The sequence below is a fragment of the Vombatus ursinus genome, unplaced genomic scaffold, assembly GCF_900497805.2.
Source record: "Vombatus ursinus unplaced genomic scaffold, bare-nosed wombat genome assembly UNPS02014942.1, whole genome shotgun sequence".
Taxonomy (NCBI): Eukaryota; Metazoa; Chordata; class Mammalia; order Diprotodontia; family Vombatidae; genus Vombatus; species Vombatus ursinus.
The window spans coordinates 6,719,875-6,738,545 of NW_020954720.1; the positions used below are offsets into that span (position 1 = coordinate 6,719,875).

General features: G+C 36.5%; 1 protein-coding gene across 6 annotated transcripts in view; it reads right to left on the reverse strand.

Annotated features, from left to right (window-relative positions):
* LMO7 (LIM domain 7) overlaps positions 1 to 18,671 on the reverse strand; it is a 244,468-nt gene that overhangs the window by 165,848 nt on the left and 59,949 nt on the right. The window lies entirely within an intron of this gene.

The following is an 18,671-nucleotide window of genomic DNA, read 5'->3' on the forward strand; positions in this document are numbered from 1 at the left end:
GATAGATAGATAGATAGATAGATAGATAGATAGATAGATAGATAGATTAGATAGATAGATAGATAGATAGAGGGCACAGGGTGAGTTGAAGATGAAGGGGTCATATCTGGATAATAAAATTAAGGGGTGAGAGAGGATTATACCAGGAAAAGGAGAAAGGGAGAGGTAGAATGGGGTAAATTATCTTACAAAAAAAACAGAAAAGAAAAGGCTCTGACAGTGGAGGGAAATGGGGAAAGGTGAGAGGGAATGAGTGAATCTTATTCTCATAGGATTTTACTTAAGGAGGGAATAACATACACACTTAATTGGGTATGGAAATCTGTCTTGCCCTACAGGAAAATAGGGGGTGAAGGGGACAAGATAGTAGAGGGATGATAGAGAGGAGGGCAGATTGGGAAAAGGGGCAATCAGAAGCAAATACTTCTGAGGAGGAACAGAGTCAAAAGAAAGAATAGAATAAATGAGGGGGCAGTATAGGATTAAGGTAAATAGAGTTAGTTTTTCACAGCATGTCTATTATGGAAGTGTTTGGCATAACTGCACATGTATAGCCTATATTGAGTAGCTTGCCTTTTCAGTGAGGGTGGGTGGGGAGGGAAGAAGGGAGAAAATTTGGAACCCAAAGTTTTAAAAACACATGTTTAAAAAAATGTTTTCACATGCAACTGGGAAATAAGAAATACAGGAAATGGGTACAGAAATCTATCCTGCCCTACAGGAAAATAGAAGGGAAAGGGGATAAGAGAAGGGGTGGGAGAGATAGAAGGGAAGGCAGACTAGGGGAAGGGGTATTCAAAATGCATGCCATCTTGGGGTGTGGAAAGGGCGAGATGGGGTGAAAATTTGGAACTCAAAATCTTATGGAAGTAAATGTTGAAAACTAAAAATAAATAATTTTTTTAAAAAAGAAACAATTAGGGTGGGAGAAAGAACAAAAAAAGAACAAAAAAAAAGAAATGATGAGCAGACAGACTTCAGAAAAACTTGGAAAGACTTGTATGAACTGATGCTGAGTGATGTGAGCAGAACCAGGAGAACATTGTACACAGTAACAGCCATGTTGTGAGATAACTAACTTTGATAGACTTAGTTCTTCTCAGCAATGCAAGGATATAAGACATCTCCAAAAGTCTCATGATAGAAAATGCTATACACATCCAGAGAAAGAACTGTGGAGTTTGAATGCAGATCAAAGCATACTATTTGCTCTTCTTTTTCTTCTGTTTTATTTTATTTACTCTTTCTTGTGGTTCCTCCTATTGGTTCTAATTCTTCCTTACAACATGACTAACGTGAAAATTAAAAAAAAATGTATTTGTGAAAACAGAAGGATTTACAAGAGCAATTCAGGACCAAGGCACTGCCACCAGAAACTACAGTAGGGTTATTATTTAGGAAGCAAGACTTAGTGATCAACATAGATTATGCAATGAAATGGTAGTGAATCTGCAGCATATCACTGCAGGCTATAAAAATTTGGCACCTACCAAATACTAGCAAGACATAACCTAGTGACTAGACTTATACCTTACAAATTTACTGTCTCTCATGGCCTGACAAATCCTCATTCTATCAGTACAAACATGAAAATAGCTGGAAACTCAACCAGCAAACTACCGGAACTGGAACATTCTCACAGATCAAGCTTTTGCTCCTAATCCACCAGACATAACACTGACTCAGAAAAATTTAAGAACACCATATTAATAGATGTCACCACATCTATTAATAATGCAGCAATCTACATACTCCTAATCTATAAGCTACATAGACAAAAAGCTCTTAAATTACATATACCTTGTAAGGAGGTGGAAATCATGTGGGAACAGAATGAAATACATAACATCCCTATTCTCCTACCTGTAACAGGAGTTATAAGGAGATGTTCTCCATTGAGCCTACAAAGGGTGAGCTTAGATTCTAATATTTTTCTTCAATTGCAAAAATCAATTACTTTATCCACCTTTACAGCAGTAAAACACTGAATAAAAGGGATAATATCAGGATATAACGCATCTCAGGACTCTTACTGCCAGAACCCTATTGAAAAAGATGAGAACAAGATAACCAAAAAAACAACAAAACTAAAAAGAACAAGATTGTGATAATAAATAGTAATAAAAGAGAGAGAATGTGGGGTAGTGGATGGAGAGATGATGGCAAAATCAGGAAGACCTGGGTTCAAATCCTGACTCTGACCCATTCTGGCTGTGTGACAATGAACTTAACCTTTCATAGTCCCAGGTATCTCTCTAAGACTTTAAGTTGAAGAACAGGTGCCTATCTGTATTAATAGAGAATTTTTCCTGACTAAAAGTTCCCTCTACCAGTGAAATTGCAATTTCCAGACCAAAAACAAAAATTAACATTAGCATTTTAAAGTCTACAAAGCAATTTACATACATTATATCATTTGAGCCACACAATATTTGGGCCTGTGAAGTAGATATTATTGTCCAGTCATTCTTCAGTCATGTCCAATTTTCCATGATCTATTTGGGGTTTTCTTGGCAAAGATACTAAAGTGGTTTGCCACTTCCTTCTTTAGCTCATTTTACAGATGAAGAACTGAGGCAAACAGGGTTAAATGACTTGTCCAGGGTCACACAGTTTGTAAGTGTCTGAGGCTGGATTTGAACTCAGGAAGATGAGTCTTTCTGACTCCAGGCCCAGCGGTCTATCCACTGTGCCACCTAGCTATCCTAAGTGATAGCTAGAAGTAGATATTAGAAGTATTATTATCCTCATTTTACAGATGAAGAAACTGAGGCTATGAGAAGTTAAATGACCTGTCTATGATCACGTAACTGGCAAGTATTAGATTTAGGATTTGATCTCAGATCTTCCTGCTTTCAAGTATAGCATCCCGACTCTCCAGACTACTTTTCCATCTCTTTCCCAGTGACTTTCTCATGCTAGAATCATCTCCATCCCTGCTGTTTCCCTTTTCTTACCCACAAGCTCCTCCCCAAAGCCTCCATTTGAGGAAGTGCCCATGACAGCCACTTAACTGGCTTAGCTCCTGCCTCTATGGACTACTTTTCTACTTCACTCTCAGATTTACTACAGATTTCTAAGCACTCTGAGGGCAAGGACTGGGGATTCTCTTTCTTCTTGCTGTTATTTATATTCCCAGCACAGCGCTTCATACATAGTATCACTTAATAAATCTAATCTAGTCTATTACCCCATAGGACCTCTCCTGTAGTTATTCTAGACCCTCTTAGTAATGATGCTTCCTCTTTAAAAAAAAATTCATATAGCCCTTCACTTATGCCTTACTTACCATGTAATATTTTATGTTATAGAACCTCTGCACGTGTGTTATCTCCTGATTAAATTCAAAGCTAAAAGACGGTATTATTATGCTTTATATGTTGCTCAGCAGTTAGAGCAGTGTTCTGCACACTGTAGGTCCCTAATATACTTTCCCAATCACAAATGTTTCATGAATTGCAATGAAAGCTGATGAAAATTTTTGAAAGCACAATAAAACCTCATGCATCTAGAACTCAGTTTGTACTATATGAGTATAATACACTCAGCTAAAGAAAACTGCTGTAAAGACGAAAAAAGAAAGGAAAAAAAAAGCTGCTGAATCCCACAAACTACACCCACAAAAGGTGTCCTACGGGTTGTCCCAAGAGTTTAAGCTATTAAAACTTAAGCCTGCACTAAGACTTTTGGAACACTGTATAATACATTTTGTAAATCTTCCCATTGCAAATGTTAACTAAGAAAAGTATTGGTGCTTGAAAGTTCATAAATCTTCAGGTATCCAGAAAAAGCTCCATGATGATTTATTCCCTGGGGGATCCTAATTGCCTTGGTTTGCTTACATTTTGGTGGTCTGTATTTGATGTATTTTGAATAATTGGAAGGAGCTAAAAGATGGTACTAATATGCTAATGGGTAGAAAAGAAATGTGTCCTTTAATAACTTCAAAGGGCATTGAGGGAGTTAAATAATAACACAGGAATGTTGGAAAATTGGAACACTAATGCACTGTTGGTAGAGTTGTGAACTGCTCCAACCATTCTGGAGAGCAATTTGGAACTATGTCTAAAGGGCAACCAAACTATGTATATCCTTTGATCCAGAAATACCACTACTAGGTCTGTATCCCAAAGAGATCATAAAAAAGGGGAAAGTCCCCACATATACAAAAATATTTGTAGCAGCTCTTTTGTGGTAGCAAAGAATTAGAAATTAAGGGGATGCCTATCAATTAAGGAATGGTTTGACAAGTTGTAGGAATGTAATGGAATACTATTGTTCTATAAGAATGAGGAGCGGGTGGATTTCAGAAAACCTGGAATGACTTACATGAACATCATGATGCTGAGAGAAGTAAATAGAACCAGAAGAATGTTGTACACAGTAACAGCAATATTGCACAATGATTAACTAGATTAGCTATGATAGATTTAGCTCTTCTCAGCAATACAATGATCCAAGACAATTCCAAAAGACTTGCAATAGAAAATGATAACCACATCCACAGGAAAAAACTATGGAGTCTAAATGCAGATCAAAGCATACTATTTTCACTTTTTTTTGTTTGTTTTTTCTTTCTTGTGGTTTTTCCCTTTTGTTGTGATTCTTCTTTCACAACATGACTGATGTGGAAATATGTTTAACATGATTGTACATGTATAACCTATATCAGATTGCTTGCTGTCTTGGGGAGGGAATGGAAGAAGGGAGAAAAATTTGGAACTCAAAATTTTACAAATATGAATGTTGAAAACTATCTTTACATGTAATTGAAAAAAATTATTAAGAAAAAAGGCAGGAACTAAATTCTGAGGGTTTGAAGAAAAGAAAAAAGAGAGTAACAGGAATACATTATTTTTAAAAGGAAGAATGAGGGGATATAACTTACTATTTCTCATAATTAGAGTGTGTGACAAGTATATACAAACATAGAGGAAAGGGTATTGGGGTGGAAAGTTCAAAAGGGGAAGGGGGAAGGGGGGAAAAGAAGAAAGAAGAAAAAATTTGGGAAGGAAAGGAAAACATATTTTCTGATTCTAAAAGGGGAATTACAATAAAAAAAAAAGAAAAGAAAATACAATCTAAGCAGGTGTCCACCAATAGGGAAATGGATGAATGGATTTCTATATGAGCATAATTATTATGTCACAAGAAAAAACAAAAAAGACAATTGTAGATATTAGGTTATATGAACTGACGCAGAGTGAAGAGAGCAGAACCAGGAGAACAATTTATGTGAGGACAACAACATTGTAAAGAAAAACTACTTTGAAAAGCTTAAGTACACTGAACAGTGCAATAACCAACTATATCTCCATATGACATATGAAGAATATTGCCTGCCTTCTGACAATAGAGGTGATAGAGTAAAGGTGTAAAAAGAGACATACATTTTTGGGTATGACCACTGTGTGAACTTGTTTTGTTCAACTGTGCTTATTTGTTAAGAGGATTTTTTTTCTCAGTTCTTTAACTGGAAGAGGAGGGTGGGGCAGAAGAGGGATTAGTAATACTGATGACCCCCTCAGCAAAAAAAAAAAGGTTCATTGAAACATTTTAAAAGTCCAGAAGAAAACAGATTGTTCAACGAAAGTACAGGCAAGCAGGACAATTTTGAAAGTAATGTATAGAATTTATTATATGCTTTTTAAAAGAGTGGTATGAAATAGAGATTCATGGTTTCCTGCAAATTTTTTTGCACTCTATTGCATATACAGAAATGCATTTTGCTGTTATTGTTGTTGTTGTTTAAATTCAAACTTTAAGAAAAAAAAAAAAAACTACTTATCACTATACTCCAAATGGTGGCGACATGTCATATGCTATTTTAAGATTGTAGTAAGTGCTCTACTATTATTACGTAGAATGACCAGAGGGGAAGTTGTATCCAAACAGACTTATATGTCTTTGCCAAAAAGGACAACCTTTAATCAAGGAATGAAATTAGGCTATGACATCATGGAGGGAGTATCTTCTATATTGAAGTAATTTAACTGGATATACCCTTGTCAGTTTGAAATTACAACTGGAGATAGAGTTTATGGGTAATTCTTAAAAATACACGAAAGCTATGACATATGTAAAAAGAATTCCCCATCTTTTCAGTGGTTTCAAACATTGTGAGAGAGTTCTTAAAGGATTAGAAGCACAAACACATACATAGTCATTTCAACTTAAATATGACTCAAATAGTCTTTCAATTGTTGGGAACCTTACTCATTAGCAAATTATTCAAGGTGTGATGTATTTATGTAATGAGACTACATGATTCATAGCAATTAAGTATTAAAACTTCCCTCTTAAATGTAAAGGCTTTAAAAAAAAGTATCACAGTGACAGAACATTGGCACCTTGCCTTCTCAAACATCACTGTTTTTCTCTCCTCTTTTCACGTTTTTGTGTGCCAGTTCAACAAAATTGTCGCTGTCCCTCCCCTTGCTAGTCTCTCCAATGAGCCCATTAAACAGTCTAGTAGAAAGTGCTAGATTCTAATTCAGGCTCCACCTCTAACTGAACAATTCTCTCACAAGTCATTTTATTGCTCAGTTCTCCCCATATATAACAAGGGAAAAAAATCAACCCCTCCCCCATCTACTTCCCTAAAGAAAAAATATTGTGTGAAAACACTTAGAATAAGTACGAGTTACTACAAGTACATCGTATTTCATTAAATTTCTTAGAAGGCAGTCTGTTCGAAAGGATCTCTCTCTGGTAGTAGGTAGGAGTAGGAGTAGAAGCTGAGAAATTCAAGTTTCACAGACTAAGCTATAACCAGTCTACCAAAGCAAATCAAGGGTGGAGCTATGGGTTCAGCTACCCTATTCTAAGCAAACACTATCACCAAACCTGTCTTACCACCTCCAAGGAATCACTGGCTGGCTGAAAAGCAAGCAAACAGCAGATCTTTCTTTGGGGGAAAAGCTGCTTTCAGCTACTAGTACTGCTCTGACAAACAGTGAGAGAGAAATTACCATCCAAGTCAGGAGAAAGAGAAGATAAAGGCCTCAAAGTTTTTGTTCGCTTTTCTGATGGATGTCTTTGTATTCCTTTTACTTTGGTCGTTTCCATTTAAGAACCTGATGGGATGTATTGCTCAACGACATGAACAGCAGGCCAGAGCAATAAGGAATTTTCTTTAAACTCCCTTGGCCCCAACGCTGACTTGAGAGTTTACCACATAATCTACCAGACTTAAATCCCAAGCATGCTAAGAGCTCCTCAGAGACCACTTCATACCAAAGGGGTGGGAAAATCAACAAAGCTACTCAAGAGACTAAAACAACCAATTCCTTTCATTTTCAGAGCTTGTCGTCAATTCCTTTCCTAATACTTGTGATAACAACAGGTTTAAAAACTCCAAAAGCATTCTTTTGTTATAACTATTTTTTTATTTTATTTTTAATTTATTGAATAAAACAAGCATTTCCATAACATACTACAATAAAAAAAGATGATTGCACATGAAACTGCAAATCTACTATGCACAACTTGCTACGCCTTTCAAATATACAACAAAATTATCATGTAAATTTCTTTTTTTCTTCCCTCCCCCACTCTCCCCCTACCCAGGAGAGAGCTACCATTAGACACAAATATGTGTATATGTGTGTATACATATACATGTGCATATGAAATTATTCTATACATACTTCAGAAAAACATTCTTTTCCATACATTGTTATACTTCAGAAAATAAGTCATCAAATCTAGTTCATCAAAGAGGGACACATTTATCTTCCAATCAGCTTTAACTGGGAATTGTACATGATTCCAAACTGGGTGGCCTGCTATGCTTGCCTTACGGTCAGTTGAAAGAGAAATTATTTTTCTAATACATACCAAATTATTTCAATATGTCAAAATATATACATGTTTATAGTAGTTCCTTATTCATATGGAATACCAACAAGAAGTGCTTACATGAGGAAACAACGAGAAATCCATTTTAGGCAGCCTTTATTCGCACCAGAAAAGAAAACAGTATTTATCCTACAAGGATCACAGAATTTGAGAGTTGGAATGAAGCTAAGTAGCCACGTAGTCCAGAGGTGGTACAGGATCACACACATGTGGCCCCCAGTGCTCCCAAGTGCAGCCAGAACCAGATTAAAATGTAACTGGGAAATGATTAGCAAAATAAATAAAAATACAACAAAACATAAATAACATTTCATTTTTTCAAATTAACTCAATATTCAGCCCCTAGAGACCCTTATGCACCAATTAGTGGCCCCTGTTTTCATTTGAGTTTGACACCACTGAGCTAGTCTAACCCAAACACAAAAGGAATCCCTACACTGTAGCATACCCAGCGTCTGCTTGAAGACCTCCAAGGAGGGGGTATTCACCATATCCCAAGGCATTTTCATTCTACTTTTAAACAGCTCTAATTGCTGGAGTTTTTCCCAACATCAAGTCTAAATTGACTTCTTTGTAATTTCCACCCAATGTTCCTAGTCCTGCTCTCTGGAGCCAAATGTAACAACTCTAATCTTTCCTTCCAATGACAGCTCTTCAAATATTTTATTATTTTTAATAAATTTATTTATTTTTAGTTTTCAACATTTACTTCCACAAGATTTTGAGTTCCAAATTTTCACCCCACCTCACCCCTCCCCCCACCCCAAGATAGCATGCATTCTGAATACCCCTTTCCCTAATCTGCTTTCTCTGCTGTCTCTCCCCCTCTTTTCTAATCCCCTTCCCCTTCTATTTTCCTGTAGGGCAGGATAGATTTCTGTACCCATTTCCTGTATTTCTTATTTCCCAGTTGCATGTGAAAACATTTTTTTTAAACACGTGTTTTTAAAACTTTGGGTTCCAAATTTTCTCCCTTCCTACCTCCCCACCCACCCTCATTGAAAAGGCAAGCAACTCAATATAGGTTATACATGTGCAGTTATGCAAAACACTTCCATAGTAGACATGCTATAAAAAACTAACTCTATTTACCTTAATCCTATACTGCCCCCTCATTTATTCTATTCTTTCTTTTGACTCTGTTCCTCCTCAGAAGTATTTGCTTCTGATTACCCCCTTTCCCAATCTGCCCTCCTCTCTATCATTCACCTACTCTTTTGTTCCCTTCCCCCCCTATTTTCATGTAGGGTAAGACAGATTTCCCTACCCAATTGAGTGTGTATGTTATTCCCTCCTTAAGTCAAATCCTATGAGAATAAGATTCACTCATTCCCTCTCACCTTCCCCATTTCCCCTCCACTATAAGAGCCTTTTCTTTTCTGGTTTTGTTTTGTTTTTGTGAGATAATTTACCCCGTTCTACCTCTCCCTTTCTCCTTCTCCTAGTATAATCCTCTCTCACCCCTTAACTTTATTCTCCAGATATGACCCCTTCATCTTCAACTCACCCTGTGTCCTCTATCTATTCATCTATCTATATCTATATCTATATCTATATCTATATCTATCTATATCTATTTACATATGCATATATATACATATACATAAATATAATTTTTTCCCACCAACTACCCTAATACTGACAAAGGTCTTATGAGTTACAAATATCATCTTTCCATACAGGAATGTAAACTGTTCAACCTTAATAAGTCTCTTATGATTTCTCTTTCCTGTTTACCTCTTCATGTTCCACTTAAGTCTTGTATTGGAAAGTCAAATTTTCTATTCAGCTCTGGTCTTTTCATCAAGAATGCTTGAAAGACCTCTGATTCACTGAATGATCATTTTTTCCCCTGAAGGATTATACTCAGTTTTGCTGGGTAGGTGATTCTTGGTTGTAATCCTATCTCCTTTTCCCTCTGGAATATTATATTCCATGCCCTGCGGTCCCTCAATGTAGAAGCTGCTAAATCTTGTGTTATCCTGATTGTGTTTCCACAATACTTGAATTGTTTCTTTCTGGCTGCTTGTAATATTTTTTCCTTGACCTGGGACCTCTGGAATTTGACTACAATATTCCTAGGAGTTTTCCTTTGGGGATCTCTTTCAAGAGGAGATCGGTGGATTTTTTAAATTTCTCTTTTGCCCTCTGGTTCTAGAATACCAGGGCAGTTTTCCTTGATAATTTCTTGAAAGATGGTGTCTAGGCTTTTTTTTTATCACGATTTTCAGATAGTCCAATAATTTTTAAATTCTCTCTCCTGGATCTATTTTCCAGGTCAGTTGTCTTTCCAATGAGATATTTCACATTGTTTTCTAATTTTTCATTCTTTTGGATTTGTTTGACAGTGTCTTGATTTCTCATAAAGTCACTAGCTTCCAATTGCTCTATTCTAATTTTTAAGGAAGTATTTTCTTCAGTAATCTTTTGGACTTCCTTTTCCATTTGACCAATTTTGCTTTTTAGGGCATTCTTCTCCTCATTGGCTTTTTGGACCTCTTTTGCCATTTGGGTTAGGCTATTTTTTAAGGTGTTATTTTCTTCAGTATTTTTTTGGATCTCCTTTAGCAAGCTGTTGACTTGTTTTTCATGATTTTCTTGCATCATTCTCATTTCTCTTCCCAGTTTTTCCTCTACTTCTCTTACTTGCTTCTCAAAATCCCTTTTGAGTTCTTCCAAGGCCTGGGACTGATTCATATTCTTCTTGGAGGCTCTGGATGTAGGAGCTTTGGCTTTGTTGTCTTCTTCTGGTTGTATGTTTTGATCTTCTTTGTCACCAAAGTAAGATAATATAGTCTGACTCTTTTTATGCTGCTTGCTCATGATCCCAACCAATTACTGAAGTTTTAAACTCTTTGTTAAGGTAAGAGTCTGCTTCCAATGTGGAGAATGTACTGTCCCAAGCTTCAGGGGTTCGTACAGCTGTTTTCAGAGGTACTTCTAGGGACCTGTAAATTTTCAGTTCTTCCAAGGTGGTATGATAAGGGGCAAGGTGTTTCCTCTCCACTGCCACAACAAGTTCCACCAGGCCAGCACTCCTCCTCGCCCCAAGACTGCCCCTCAGAACTGTGACCCAGATCCAAGCACGGGCAAAGCAAGAGATTCCTGCCTCAGCACTGGCAGAGAGATCTCTGCAATCCCCCTCTGATCAGCCACTGGATTCCCCCTCAGTCTGTGGGCCAGGAGCTCAGGAGGCAGCCTCTGCCCTGCTCAGGACTTGCACCTGAGACCTAGCTCCTTCTCTCACCGCAGTCACAGACTTTTCCCACTAACCTTCAAAGTTTTCTTTGGTGTTCGTGGGTTGAGAAGTCTGGAAACTCCCACAGATTCCCGCGATTCAGTCCTCTGAGGCCTGCTCCAGGGTTGCTGTGGCCTGCGTGCCCATGCCGAACTGTGCTCCTCTCCCCGCCCGGTGCGATACACCTTTCTGATCAACCATCCAGGTTGTCTTGGGCTGGAAACTTGTTTCACTCTGCCTTTTTGTGGGTTCTGCTGCTTTAGAATTTGTTTAGAGCCATTTTTTATAGATATTTGGAAGGGTTTGGGGGAGAGCTCAAGACATTCACTGCTTTCCCTCCACCATCTTGGCTCCCCCTTCAAATATTTTAGGGATAAAATGTGGAGCCTCAAGCATCTTTCTCTTGGTATCTCTACCCTTCTACCTCTGCTTCCTTCATCTGCTTTTTAAGGAGCCTCCTTTCCCATTTGGTAACCTAATACTCTTTAATGTTTGAGGGAAAATATCTGATAAAACTTCTCATACTAAAGAGTTATGGACCTTAAGATGTTTCACCAGATGTTTACATTTTGAAAAAGGACCATAACAGAAAAGCTAAAAATTAACAAAAAGGAAACCATCCCAGGTGGTACAATTTCAGCTATCAGACATCGTATGCTTTGTGGAAAGGGGAGGACCTGCAACCCTCAAAAAACATAACTTATATTTCTGAGTCAAGGCGGCCCCAGGCATATCTTTTATGTACACAATCCTATGCTGGAATTATTAAGGTTTTTTGTTCTTACTTCAAATGTCTTTAGAAACAGGGTTGGATTACTTTGGTTTTATTTTTTGAGGAAAGAAAAAGGGGATAGCATTTTTAGAAGAGAGCCTACCAAGTTGTGAGTTGATGATAATTAACCAAAACTTCAATTTGCCTGTCAAGTGTTTACAGACTAAACTGATATTTAGATTTTATAAATTTCAAATATGACTCCATGAAAGCATGGAAATTTCCACTAAAAAATCCTAGCCCTGTTCTGAAATGAGTGGTCAGAATAGCATGTTAAGCTAAGCATCTTTTCAAAATGTGGTTCAACCACTGAATTATAGCAGATTGCTTGGTTAACTAACATTGTATATTCAGCAAGTCATGTTAACAAAACATTGCTCTAACAATATAACAATATTCTGCATAAACATCAGGCTACATCATGTTTCATAACATTTAAGACCATACCTGAGCTACTTTTGACAGTACTAGTATTATTGACTCTAATCTCAATCAACAAGAGTTTATTAAGATGTCATTATATGCCAGGCAATGGGCTAGGTAGTTGGGACACAAAGTCAGAAACAGGATCAGCACTGCCCTCAAGAAGCTTATATCATATGGGGGAAACGACAGATACACATATAAGTATACACATACACATATATGGATGTATGTATATAATAGACAAAGTTAATACAAGATAATTGAAAGGATTACACTACCATTGCAGGGAGAGGTGGGGAGCAGAAAGGAGAGTGGGAAAGGCCTCACATCAGAGGTGGCATTTGAGACCAACTTGAAAGGAGCCTAGGGAGTGTAAAAATTGGGACACAGAAAAAAGTACATTCCAGGCATGGGGGTCAGCCGGACCACTGAAATAAAAGATAATTGTTTTAACTCAAAACCACACAGTAGTCATTAGTTGACATTTTCCCCCTCAAAGTTTTAAAAAGTAAAAAGAAAAAAAGAATTGCTTGTAAGTATCCAAAAAGCATTGATTTAAATTACCCCTCCCTTCCTTCTCTTAGGAGATATACCTTCTTTTAAGAGAAGCTAACAAACTGTGAAATGGATAGATAGCAAGTTAAGAGTAGCAGAGGGCCTAGAATAGCCACAAAATAGTTAACTCTCAATTATTTATTCAAGAATTGAATACCTATCTTAAAATATACCAATTGGGAATTGCAGCAACATCTGTGTTATATAGCAAGGCTTAGCTGGTGGAAAAATGAAACTGTAAAAATCTACAATTTGAAAATAAAGGGGGGGAAATGGCCCACTTCCCCATAACCTCACCAATATTTGACTCCATCTTAAATTCCTATTTTTGTCAAACCACAATAATTGACAAGTGAAACACAGGATGTAACAAAGGGATAAGTCGCTCCAGGGTTGGTAACAGGTTGCTTGCCTGCCAAGTTTCAGCAAAAAGCAAAACCAAACTAATTCCTGAAACCTATTCGATGCAGCTAAGCTCACCTATGATGACGCTACCCAAAACATTTGCATATTTAAAGTCATGTCTATCCAGTCCCCAGCTTATGAATGAGTTATGTGCCAAAGGTTTATTTCTGCCTTGGTTAAATGGAATTCATTGTTCCCCACAGAAACAACATTAAACACAGTAGTTGAGTTGCTTGAGCCAACCCACAAAACCTATTTAACTCAAACTATACCTGACATTTTAGTACTAAACCAAAAACACAGCCACTATGTATGACAATGTTTCAATGGGAATAGTCATTGAGAATATCAACATCAAGGATACAACTGTCATAACTTCCCCAGCACTGGCTCAGACTCCTCCTCCCTTCACCTTCACCAACCTCCTGAGCAACAGGGAATCCCTCAGCTGCAAAATATGAGTGCTATGCTCCTACGTCCTCAGCTTACAGAAGGGTAGGAACTTGGGAAATGAAACAATATGGCTCCGCAAGGTCTAAAATAAGGAACTTCTTGGGGTGGGCGAGAGATGTCTTCTACTTGTCAACTCCAATTTTCTTTTTACCCACATACTTCTTGCCAGGAACATTCTCTTCCTTGGCCATTTGTAGTAAAGAATTATAGTTGCACAACTTCTCAGCAATTCAATTCAATAAACATTTATTTTGACTACTAGGTTCCAGGCTCTCTGTTTAGGCACTGGGGATAAAAAAGATAGGGTGAAAAAAGCTGTCTCTGCTCAAAAAAACCTTACAATTCAGTAGGAAGATGAGACACAAATGCAAATAATGAACAGTTTAAAAAAAGTATTAAGTACATAGAAGTGAAGAAAAGTGACCTAGCAGAATGAAGGGAAGGATAACTTTCAAATAAGGGTAAGGAAAAAGAGTATCAGCAAAGAGCTCATGGGGAGGATAGTACTTGAGCTGGACCTTAAAAGAAGAAGTGAATTTCAATAGATAAAGTTGTATTCCATGCTAGAAGGGGACAGAGGAAGAGGAAAAGACAATATGACAAAAAAGAAATTTTTAAAAGGTTAGGCTGTTAATGAAGCAAGCACAGAGTCACTTTGAGTTTCTCAAAGGCTTCCAGTACTACTCAGAAAAGGGAAAAATGAGGAGTAAAGAAAAGACTCCTTCCTATACTTATGACAGTACAGGTCACTTTATCTTTACAGCCATCATTTTAGCAGGAAGTATGTGTGCTTTAAATTTAATAATATGGAACTGACATTGCCCATTCTATGTGTCCTAAGTTTTGCTTCCATGTTGGTTATAGTTATTGTGTATATTGCTGTTTTGCTTCTGCTTTTTTTTTCACATCACATCATTTCATCTAAGCCTTCCCTTGTTTTTCTAAATTATTCATTTCCAACATTATTTACAACAAAATTATATTCCCTTGCCTTCGTCTATCACAATTTCTTCAGCCATACCACAGTCATTAGGCAAATATTTCTCTAGCTTTGCTGCTATTATAAACAGTGTTGTGAATATTTTGATATATATTGGTCCTTTCTTTCTGACACTAACTTCCTTAAAATATACATATCCAATAATGGGATCTCTGGGTAAAAGGGAATAAACACTTACGTAACTTGTTTCACATGTATTCTAAATTGCTTTCCAACATGGCTGGATCCAGCAGCAATCAGCTGGTCTCTCTTCCTATAAGACCTCCAATACTGGCTTTTTCCATCATTTACCATCTTTGTAAATTTGATTAGAGGAAAATGATACCTTGAAGTTGTTCAAATCTGCATTTTTCTGATTATTAGTGATTGTGAACATTTCAAATATTCTTTCAGGGTTTTCATCTCTTCTTTTGAAAATCTTTTTTGATCACATATCTGATGAAATGGCTTTTACATACTCTTTAGGAATCAAGTGCTCTAGTCCATTGACTAGAAATATAGATACAGAAATTAAACTCTCAACTTATATTGTAAAAGAAATGAGGAAGGTAGTCTACCAACACAAAATAAGGTCATTAGTGTCATGAACACGTAAATTGATTTACATAAAATTTAAGAAACAAGTAATTAAAATGCTTTCTTGACTATAATCATGAGTTCAGAAAACTAACCAAGTGATGTTTTTCAGAAACAATCTTACAAGGACCAACAAGTCTCAGCAATTCTTTGCTTATCTTGTCCAGTAAGTTGCAATGATAGCCATCACTGTGGGAAATGTCATTTACTTGGGGAGACAGAATGTGTCTTATGGATCAGAGTTACTGATCTATATTTAAGACCTTCAAATTGGTGGTTAAAACCCTGTAGAAATGATACACTATGCCACCACTAGGAGTTCTGTAATAAATTGTATTTAAAGTCTTACATAGCATTAAGGTTACTAAAGTAGTTCTGGAAGTTATCTTAATATTCCTATTTCAAGACAATGTAATGGTTGCCCTAATGCCCACTACTCAACTTTTGCCCAATTCAAAAGCATATTTCCACGTGGTAAGTACTCAACAAATGTTTGTAGAATGATTCCTTCAAAAAAATTAAAAATAGTTGCAATATAGTTTATTGCATCAGTCAGTCAATGTGCATTTACTAAGTGCCTCCTATCTGACAGGCACTGTGGCAAGTATAACATTTCTAGGTAGAAAGTAAGCTAAATATCTGTCTCTGTTTTCTTATACTGTCTGAAATTATCACATTTAAGATTATTCTTATGTCCTCAAATCCTCATCATAGTCAGAAACATTTTAAATAGCTTTATAGAATGAACAATTTCTATTTTCCAAATTTCTGACACTATTTGGAATTTCAAACACCTACCTAAGCCATTTAAGAAAAAACTTTATAATATGCAGAGATATTCCAGTGCTTAATATGTACAAAAAAATAATCTCTTCCTTGTCATTTTTTGTTTTCATACCTATCTTTCTAATGTCAATCAGATGGATTTATTATTTCTGGACAATTTCCCAATGCCAGACTCAACCTGGATTGAGTTATTTTTCCTGCCCTCCTGACAAGACATTTAGATGCACTGTCATATTGGTTACTTTTATTTCTTCCTATTATGACCGTTCTCAAAGAATGTTTTACATTTAAAGCTCTTGTGAAACTGTTCTATAAGAAGATCTCTGAAAGCAGAGGAAAAGTATCATCTGAAAACACGACTAAGGGAACTTGGGTATGTCTTCATTCTATTCACTAGAAAACTGTTTGAAGGACTCCATCAACCACAGAGTTCTAAGTATCTTTATCTTTGACCACATACAAGTGGTATCTGCTGTGATATTTTCTGTCAACTCTAACATTTGTTCCAGCTCACTTACCTAGAAATTAGCATACATAACTTTCCACAAATCTCATCCATTCCTTTACATAGTTTATTCTCTAAGAATTAAAATACCCACATAGAGGCAGCTAGGTGGCACAGTGGAAAGAACCGTGAGCCTGGAATCAGTTAAGGCATTAGTTAAAATCTAGCTTCTAACATTTACTAGCTATGCAACCCTGGGCAAGTTACTTAATCTCTGTTTGCCTCATTTCCCTCAATTATAAAATAAAGATATCAATAAATAAAATAAAGATATTAATAGAACCTATACCCCAGGGTTGTGGTAAGAGTTAAATGAAATATTTGTAAAGAGCTTGGTATAGTGCCTAGTACATAGTAGGCACTTAATAAATGTTTGGTTTCTTCCTTTCATCTGTAGTAGAACAAATATTTCAAAAATGGATCCTTGTAAAAGACAAAAAAGATAGCATTCTTGTCTGTAAAATCTTGTAATCCAGTAGTTCATAGGTTTATAGAAACTTGAGCTAGATGGCACCATAGAGATAATACAAATCCCTGATTTTTACAAATGAAGCAACTGAGGAGCGAATGACTTGTCCCAAATCCTATGGGTGGAATAAGAGCCAGGATGTGAGTCCAAGTCTCCAAATCCAGATCCATTGTACTTTATTAATATTCCATTTTCAGGATGATAATGAAGGGAAAGGATGAGAAACTTTGCTTATATTACTAGCAATTACCTGATGGACCTTATCAAAAGGCTGGCTGCCTTCAAAAGATCACTTATACCAACAAGGAAATGAAACTGCCATCAATCAATCAACAGGATTTGAGCTCAAGGTCTAAATAGTGAATAGTGAGCTAAGCAGAGACACCAAGGCCTTGGCAACATTTTACTAAGCAATGGATGAGGAAAGTAGATAAGGGAAAATCCCCATGGAGCTTCCACTGCCATCTGGTTTGGCACATTGAAACAAGTGCAATGTAAAGAGCACAGGAGATGCAAATTGCAGTCTGATTTTGTACCCAAAATAGTGGGAAAGTCCAACAAATGACCCTCTGGGCTTCATGAAGATGATCTCTCTCAGATCTCCTCCAGATTTAAAATTCTATAATTATGTATTCCATCAGGGCAGCAGGACAAAGTACAAACTCCAGCTTCCGTTCTCTGACACCACCTGCTGAAAAATCTCAGGTATAACAGCAAAGCTTGTTAGGATGTAACACTAAAGCTTGAAAGCCTCTGGGCTCCATCAAGATTTCTTTAATGCCATATCCAGGTGCGCCTAAAACACAGCAGAATCGTGTTTGGCATTCTTCTATCTAGTGACATTGTTTCAGAATGTCACATCAAATCATGTCCATTAAAAAAACCAACAATGACAGAAAATGGTTATTATTACATACCTTAATACCTAGTTATTAGTATAATTCCTGAGCACTAGCATAATAATAATGATGGTAACAATAATCTTTTTAATAATAATCATAATAATAGCTCACTTTTGTAGCCCTTTAACATTTACAAAGTACTTTATATATATTATCTTATTTGATCTTCACAAAAAATTTCATGAGGTAAAGATTATAGGTATTACTGTTCCCATTTTAAAGACAAGGAAAATGAGATTGAAAGGGCTTGAGTGACTCAACAGTCATCACAAAAGTCATACGTATTAGAAGTATACTGTAATTTGAACCCAGGCCTTCCCTACCTCCAGCTCTAGCTCTTACCACTTTTACCACTGTACAATATTTCTAAAGTAGTGAAGAAACTGACATACCACCTTTGGTAAGCCTTTACAAATTTTATAGGAAATTTTAAGTCAAAACCATATTATTGTCCCATTTAAGTCTACTATTTCTTAGTTGCAATTTTTTATACAATTTGCCTCAATATAATAAGGAAATTTCCTAACAATCTGACACTAACACATCATGAGGTTGCAGAAACCATTTAAACATATATAGATCTCAATCTGTACAACAGTAAAATGAAGAGATTGGATTTGAAATGATCTCTAAAGTCCCTATCAACTATGATTCTACGTCCACCAATTAGAATTCAGAGTCATAAACTCATTCAATTAGAAAATACCTCAGAGGTCATTTAGTC